The 8922-nt window shown below is 46.2% G+C and overlaps 1 protein-coding gene across 1 annotated transcript in view; it reads left to right on the top strand.

The window, feature by feature from the left end:
* The first annotated feature begins 708 nt into the window (after positions 1 to 708).
* CDC42EP4 (CDC42 effector protein 4) overlaps positions 709 to 8922 on the top strand; it is a 47473-nt gene continuing 39259 nt past the window's right edge. Inside the window, exon 1 of the mRNA XM_083490410.1 lies at positions 709 to 1081. The gene's annotated coding sequence lies outside the window, so the exon portion shown is untranslated. The remainder of the gene's footprint in view (positions 1082 to 8922) is intronic.

Here is an 8922-nt window from a genome sequence, read left to right as displayed (position 1 = left end):
TAAAAATACTTAACTAAAAGTAGAAATAATCAGAATATTTGAAATTGAAATGCTCAATGAGGTTACTTGTATTGTGGAGCGGTTATTCAGTACCTAAGGCTTAGGTCAGTGGTGGCTAAACTTGGCCCTCCAGATGTTTTGGGACTACAACTCCCATCATCCCTAGCTAACAGGACCAGTGGTCAGGGATGGTGGGAATTGTAGTCCCAAAACAGCTGGAGGGCCAAGTTTGGCCACCACTGCCTAGAAACTTGCTATAAGTTTGAGAACCAAAGTACCACTGTATATAGAAATGAGCAAACTAGTGATATTTTACAGAAGCAGGCTAGCAGGCGGGCCGATTACTTACATCAAAGGAGCCTACACAACACAAAACACTGTTGCTGTAGGTAGGTTTTATTTTATTTGTTTTTTATCTTATATTTTGGAAATGTACAGACAGGGTTCCCCCCCTTTAAATTCTTTGGGGGGCCCCAAGAGCGTGGGGCCCTAAGCTATAGCTTGTTTAGCTTATACGTAAATCTGGCACTGCGAGTCATGGCTTGATCTCTACAGCAGAGGTTCCCCAATTCCTTGGACCACCGGTGGTCTACCGGGAGCTTTCTGCTGCTGATGGTCCTCCAAAGAGCAGCAACAGCAGCTCCCTCCTAAGAAGCCTGGGCTTTGTTGAGACGGGAGAGGGGAGCTCCTCGTCCGGCCTCCCTCCTCAGCTGCTACCAGTGCAACCCCCCTTGGCTCCTTCGGGGCCTTTCAGCTGCAATAGCCACAAGAGGCAGGGAGCTAGCGAGCTCGTCGAGAAGGACGCCACTTTCTAGCGGCCTTTCCCGCGCTTTCTCCTCCATGTTTGCGTCTGCGTGCCAAGGGTCTTTTCCGGTCACGGCGCGCCAGGCGGGCGCTTGGTCCAGGGTGCTTTTCCTTTTCCACCCTCCCTCAACTGCTGCCGAGCCCCTCTTATGCCTTCCAAGTTTCCTTTGCCCCCCCCCCTCATTTAAATACCTCTGCGCTCTCCCCGTTTGAAGCAGAAGTCTCTTGTTTTCCTTCAACAGCCATCCTGGACGGCTGGCATCGTCGAGGCCCCCAGGTAAGGGCAAAGCCAGGCCGCGGATCCGCGAGGTTTGCTTGCAAGAAGCTGCCGAGCCGAGGCTGCAACTTTCTGCACCTCTACCATTAGTTTTGGCGGCCGGGGGGGGGGGTTGCTTGTGAGTAAATAGGCAGGGGGAGGTTTGGAGAGGGTGAAGGGGCAGAACAGGAAATGAGGGATTTGGGTCGATAAAGGTCGATAAAGGAGATCGCGGCATCTGTGGAAAGCTTTGAGCACAAGCCTTGTCAGCCTATTCCCCACCAACCCTCCTTAAACAGATGACTTGCCTTTTGCAACAAATCCTACCTACACAACACAAATCCCTCAGTAAATTCCCTCAATTTCTTGTTCCATGCATCCAGTGCCCGATTTATGTATAAGCTAAACAAGCTATAGCTTAGGGCCCCACTCTCTTGGGGGCCCCAAAAAAATGTAAAGGGGAAAAAACCTGGATGTACATTTCCAAAATAAAACATAAAACCTACCTACAGCAACAGTGTTTTGTGTTGTGTAGGTTCCTATGATGTAAGTAATGCCCCCCCCCCCGCCTGCTAGCCTGCTCCCTAAAATATTCAACACAAAAAACAGCAACAATTCGTTGTTGACAAAGGACAGCTGGACATATAAAGGGCCCCATTACCTTCAGTAGCTTAGGGCCTCATCAAACCTAAATCTGGCCCTGCATGTATCCATTGCATTATATATATGTGTGTGTGTATTTTGTTGCAGCTTTTATTTTTTATCTATTGAATTATAATTTGAATTCAAAATTGTAATGTAATAAAATGCAATTGAAAATCATACAGCATCTAGTACAGTGCATTGAAATTTTCTGCAAAAGGCAGAAAAACCATTAAGTGGTCCCTCCAGAGTCCCAGCAATTTTCAAGTGATCCATTAGGAGGTTGTGTGGAGTAGTTTAGGAACCCCTGTTCCAGAAGGTTAATTGTTGGCTTTCATGTGTGAACAAGCCATCAAATACTGAACAGGTAGAACATTTGTGTTTCCTTAGACACACGGGGTTTCAATGGAATCAATCCATACATTCATACACAGAAATCAAGTGCTTATGTGCATGTATGAACCAGCCTATATGAGCGTTTTCTCTGACATAGTATTGTTTGGTTATACTTTGTGAGCAGCAGAAGTTGCCCTCTTGATAATTCCACACACACTCAGATGGGAAACTCAGGAAATAAGTTCCCAGAAATAGAAGTTAAAACTCATCTGCTTACTCAAGCAATGGGTGGAGAAAGCCCAACTCAGCTGGCTGTCTTGTATTTTCACTTGTGTAGCCCTCCATCTTCTTCCTACTGGTGTAAAAAAGGGCTATATTAATAAAGCTAATTCCATACATTATAGGGCACAGCCCTCTATTCTAATATCTGCCCCATCATTAAGCACCAGTATTATTAGCAAGAGGTTATTGAGAGGGGAAAGTGGCCAGCTGGCACCCCGCAGACTAGGATTTAATTAACCATTTATGTGAGGATGGGGCCTCTTGCTTGAATAATGTGGCTGCTCACTTGAAAGGGATTAACTCAGAGCCAGGGAATAGGTAATAAAGGCTTCTCTTGAGCAGCTGCCTTGGTGACTGGTAATTTAATTGGCGAGTCTGAAACCCATTAAAGAGAGGAGCATTGAAAAGCAGGGCGGAAGGGTCAGGGACACTCCGTCCTTGGGAAAGGGTCAAAGCCAAGGGAAGACCTTGACCTGCTCTAAGGGAGGAAGTTCCCAGAGCTAGAAATGAAGATTTAAGAAGGGTGTGTGTGACTGTAGGTGAAGAAACAGCACAGAAGTTGTCGGCAGTAGGGTCAAGAAGATGCTTGCAGGCAGTGGTAACTGGTGCCTATTGGGACTTGTAGGGTGAAAGCTGGAGATGTCCAGAGTAGGTAGAGCCAGAGCCAAAAACAGGCACAGCCAACTAATTCTATTTTTGCCCCCACCACCCTCCTTGCTGAGTTCTACAGCAGCAACATTGAGACTGAGAAGCAAAAAGTGCCAGCTAGTGCCACCCCCAGACTGCTTGTAGCACCTAGTTTAGACAATCCTATCCAGCTGTGTTGGTGTGTTTCAACCTTAGTGTTTTTTATATTTATTGTAAACTGCTTAGAAGTTTTACTACCATCGAGCAGTATGTAAACTGTGCTACGTAAGCAAGTACATTTTGCCTTAATAGACCAGCCTCCCCTGCTTTTGCAGGTTTTGGTGGAAGGGCCTTAGCTCTCCTCTACTTAACCTCATCCACTTAATATCATTTCTCTCCCACCTGTGGCTCAGCTCCTGTGTTAAAGTGGCCCCTTTCTTTCTTTCTTGGTTGCCTTAGTTAAGTCCTGTTACATGGAAGCCAAAGCAGATGCAAAACACAAGTGAGCAGCTGCGGTTCTTAATAAAGGGAGAGTGCTGGTTGAGCATCTGTTGATGTTCACAGTGGGGAGCAGAGATTTCTCAAAAGCCTTTTTGCCTGTGTCTTAGCCATACTGGGCATTATAGGAGAAGTGGAGAACACTCTTCCCTCCAGATTTTGTTGGACTCGACCTTCCATTGGCCCCAGCTCCAATGGTCAGGGTCAGGATGATGGAGAATTGTAGTGCACAAACTTATGGAGGGCCACAGGTTCCCCAGCCCTGTGGGTGTTGTCAATTCTCTTCTTCCCTCAAGTATTATTCTTACACTGTTTCTCCAGTGTTTCATCTTATTGCTTTTAAACTGCTTGAAACCATTTTCCTGCCAGCTGGCGTTTTATTACCTTTTTAGTATTGTGTTGTAGCATTTTAAATAGAAGTTCAGTATGCCCAAAGACTTCAGTGTATTTTCATATTGGGTGGGGAGGACTATGCACATATGTGAACACGTGCAAAACAGTAGTTCAGCTATAATTTCTGGTGTATTAATGCCATATGGCGCGCACACACCCACACACATACACACGGCTTGCTTGTGAAGGAGTGCCCCTTTTGCTTTTCAAAACCCCGCAGACATTTGCATGGTGGATAAACATGCACATCTACCCCAGTTTGCATTTCACAGAATCACAGAGTCGGAAGGGAAACTGAGGATCATCTAGTCCAGGGGTAGTCAACCTTTTTATACCTACCACCCACTAATGCCTCTTTCTTGATGATAAAATTTCCTTACCGCCCACCAGTGCTGAATGGAAGGAAGGTTCAGCTTGTGCCATAGAACCTACCCCACCGCCCACCTAGAATCCTAAAACGCCCACTAGCGGGCGGTAGGGACCAGGTTGACAACCCCTGATCTCTTCCAACCCCCTGCAATGCAGGAATAGGCAGCTGTCCCAAATGGGGATTGAACCTGCAACCTTGGCATGATCAGCACCACACTCTAACCAACTGAGCTATCCACATGTCCCACTTCATTTCTAGACCATTATAAGGGAATTGTACTCTTAAGTGGTTCCCCCCCAATGTAGGAGATATCTATGAGAATGAAACGGAGACCAGCTTTTGGAACAAAAAGTCATACATGTGCCACAGACCATGCCTTTCTGTGGATGGGAAGCAGGGCTGTGGAGGAATGCTAATGCCCACAGCTCTCTGATTCATGCCATAAATAGTAAATGTGTCAGAAAGAGTCATAGATAGGTATTGATGCTTCAGTTTTTCTTGTGTTACGGAACTTAGCAAATGGAATTAGATTGCGGGGCCTTTCTTCCTGATCCTGCTAGGAAGCACACACACACACACACACACACACCCCTTCCTTCAACATACACACATCCCAGATGCTGGGTGGAAGATTTTGTTGCCTGCTGCTGCTGCTCCAACCCCAAGGATTAACCTCCATAGGAAGAGCTTGGAATGGGGGAGGGGGAAAGGATGGAGGAGGAAAGGCAATTCTGAGCCCACCAGGAGGCCATGCAAAGCCTTCCCCTCCCCCCACAGCGGCAGTGCTAAGCATCTTCTGTCTCTATGGCAACATATCTGTGGCTAGCTGCCCATTAGGTTACTTGGCTGTGGGCTTATTTTGCAATATATTATTTTTTTTTTATCCCTCCTCCATTTGCTTGGAGATTTATGCTCTTTCCCAGCTTTTAGAAACAGGATTTCAGTTCTCCCCTCTCCACCCTCCCTTTTTTTAGCCCACATTTTTTGTACTGACACATATGGAGAGCACATGTTTTCCCAAAGCCACAGCTCTCTGTTTGAGATGGGAAGGCGGATAGAACAAACCTCCCAGCCTTCATGAGGAAAAGTTGCTGATGCGGTGGCAAATGTTTGAGAGTCAGCTCTCACTCTCTCTCTCACACACACATACCCATGCTGTTGAGAATATGGCATTCAAAATGGAGGCCACAAGAATGTGAGCAAGGGGTAGCGTGCTAAATTAGAGAGACGAAGCAACAGAGAAATTGAATACTGGTGGAGAAAGGCAAGGCAAGCTTGAGTACATCAGCAGAGAGGGCAAGAGCACATTTCTCCAAGGCATGCTAAATGACCACTGCTTTAATTGATTCACAGCCATGAACCACCAAGGTCTCCTTCAGTGTCTTTTTTTCTCAATGACTTGTACTCATGATAGCATTGGTTTGCTTATATGCAATGCCAATTGCAGTCCAAAACTGTATGTGCCTGCAACTGTTTTGGGACAGACATTCTGCTATGTTTCCAAGCAGTGCATGGCCTGTAAAGGTAAAGGGCCCCTGACAGTTAAGTCCAGTCGCGAACAACTCTGTGGTTGCAGCGCTCATCTCGCTTTACTGGCCGAGGGAGCTGACATTTGTCCGCAGACAGTTTTTCCAGATCACGTGACCAGCATGACTAAGCTGCTTCTGGCGAAACCAGAGCAGCGCACGGAAACACTGGGAGCCAGTGTGGTATAGTGGTTAAGAGCAGTAGACTCGTAATCTGGTGAACCGGGTTCGCATCCCCGCTCCTCCACATGCAGCTGCTGGGTGACCTTGGGCTAGTCACACTTCTCTGAAGTCTCTCAGCCCCACTCACCTCACAGAGTGTTTGTTGTGGGGGAGGAAGGGAAAGGAGATTCTGGGCCGCTTTGAGGCTCCTTAGGATAGTGATAAAGTGGGATATCAAATCCAAACTCTTCTTCCACCTTTCCCCCAGAGTGGTACCTATCTATCTACTTGCACTTTGACATGCTTTCAAACAGCTAGGTTGGCAGGAGGCATGGCCCATAGCTTCCTACTTAAACCCTGTAGTTTTTCATACCACAAATGTTCTGCGGGGGGTGGGGGGCTGTCCCGCTTTTGTTTCTCTATATAGCACAAGAATGTCCCTCCAGATGGCGATAATGCCGTACCATTTGAGAAGCATTGCTGAACAACTAAAAAGAAGTAGAAAATGTGCGGACAGTCCAGTACAACTAACAAATTATTATTATTATTATTATTATTATTATTATTATTATCATTATTATTGTGTTAATAACTTGTTGCTGAATACACCCACAAAAGAAGTCCGAAGGGGCCCTGATAAAGTGAAAATAAACAGAAGCCAATCACATTTTCAAAGCCTCTGCACTTTACAGATTACACCAATTCCCCTACACAGCAATTGAGTTCCATTTAGCAATGTTATAACGTGTCCCTTAGCTCTGCTTGGCAGAATACATTTCTCCAAGTTAAGCGTAAGAGTGGAAATGGGATGGGATCCCAGAATGTAATAGACACATTTTTGTATCCCTTTAGAGAGGACAAGCAAGGACACACGCAGAGGGGAAGCCATAGACCTATGGAATAATTAATAGGGATGTTTTGGCTCTGTGTATATGCTTGTTATTATGAGCGGTGGAATGTTTTCCAAGCATGCTTGTGAGCATCTGCAGCAAAGAAGCAATTACATTACATGTACCATGGACTCTCCAACAAAGCCCTGCACTCTAGCCTCTTCACGATGATGAAGCAGCATCAAATTCATCAGACATGTCACATAATTTCCATTGTCACCAGCTAGAGAAAACTGGCCTGCAACTAGGGCTGCTGAGAAACATCAAACCCAAGCTTAGACATTGAACAGGTATAGCCAGTGGGCTACATGTGAATGGGCCTTTCTTTTTCTTAGTGGGAAAGTGATGGTGAACAGGGAAATAAATGCCTTTGAGTTACAATGTGGCCTGTTTCAACAATCAGTGGTCACATTAGGTTATGCATTTCATAGCACTGTAAGCAGAAACCCAGATTCCTTGGTTGTATCATACATGCCACGCAGACACGGCTCTTTGCCACCATTTTCTGTCCTAACAGCATTCCTCAAGGACTTGTTCCAGAGCAAAGATCATCCTTACATCTCAATTCTATTCTATGTATAAAAGGTAAAGGGACCCCTGACCATTAGGTTCAGTCGTGGCCGACTCTGGGGTTGTGGCACTCATCTCGCTTTATTGGCTGAGGGAGCCGGCATACAGCTTTCGGGTCATGTGGCCAGCATGACTAAGCTGCTTCTGGCGAACCAGAGCAGCGCACAGAAACGCCGTTTACCTTCCCGCTGTAGTGGTACCTATTTATCTACCTGCACTTTGACGTGCTTTTAAACTGCTAGGTTGGCAGGAGCAGGGACCGAGCAACGGGAGCTCACACTGTCGTGGGGATTCGAACCGCCGACCTTCTGATCAGCAAGTCCTAGGCTCTGTAGTTTAACCCACAGCACCACCCGCGTCCCTATTCCATGTATACTTAGAAGTAATTCCCACACTGTTCAATGAGGCTTGCTCCCAGGAGTGTGTGCTTGCATTGCAGTCTTAATGACATTCGTGAAAAACAGCTGAAGTCATGCAGACATATTTTCTCTTTTGCAGAGGAAGCTGCCATTAGTCCATCTAGCTCATTCCTCTTCTCCAAGCAGCAGGGGCCCTCCAAAGTTTCAGGCAGAGAGGCCTCCCCGCCTTGCTAGCTGTGATCCTTTTAATTAGTGATGCAATGGACTGAATCTGGTGCCATCTGCATCTATGCCTGCCCCTATCAGCATGGCAAAGCCTTCCAAGTTATAAAGGTAGAAATTAAAGGGTATTTGAGGTGAGTCAGGGTGTTGTGAAATCAGAATATTACTGTCCTTCATACCTATGAAAAGCTAATGTCCAGTTACCAAATTAGAATTGCAAATTGAACTTCCACAGAATTTAGCGCTTGCTTTCTTAATTTATGCTGTGCTTTTTCTCTTGCTGGGGGGGGGGGGGAAGTGGTATGTAAGGAGAAGAGATGGTTGGCATCTCAGCTTCACGGAGCTAACTTGTCAATGGCTTTAGCAGGCACCCAGCTGCCGATGCTTACAAGGGGAATGGGATGAGCTAGTTGTCTTTGAGGATCAGACTGCTGGGAGTCAATCAGCCTTGACAGCGCTGCTGAGTTTTGCACTGTGATGGCTTGAGCATCTCCCAAGGGCAAAAGGCAGCCACTTATCAGCACTTTGCCAAGCATGGAAGGAGGCAGCAAATAGCTCACAAATAGCAGGGGGAGAAAAAGCCCCGTGATCAAAGCTATGGGGAGTGCAAATCTGCTTCCTTAACCCCTCCCACCGTTGCCCATCACTGTTAGTTCTCATAAGTACATTTAGTTGCCGGTTTAATAATGGGAAATGATAAGTGAAGCCTAAGGAGCTAAGGATTTAGGATATTGTGCACTGGAGCAAATGTACAGGTTGTACTTACACTGGATGCATGCTAGCAATGCACAGTAATGTGTGACCCACATTCTGGAAATTCATGAGCTGTCTGCCTCCTCCTATCTCTTTCTCTAAGCAAAGCTGCTGCATCCCAAGAGAAAGTGGCAATAGCCAGATGACCATAGACAATTATGGTGACTACTGCTCACCAATCCCCTGAATGCCCAGCACAAAGTAAGACATGTTCTCCCTTCCCTAAGTTCTC

Source organism: Podarcis liolepis, assembly GCF_965112155.1.
Source record: "Podarcis liolepis genome assembly, chromosome: 2".
NCBI classification, from domain to species: Eukaryota; Metazoa; Chordata; class Lepidosauria; order Squamata; family Lacertidae; genus Podarcis; species Podarcis liolepis.
Note: the sequence above shows the minus strand (reverse complement) of the source record. Positions and strands in the feature narration are given on the sequence as shown.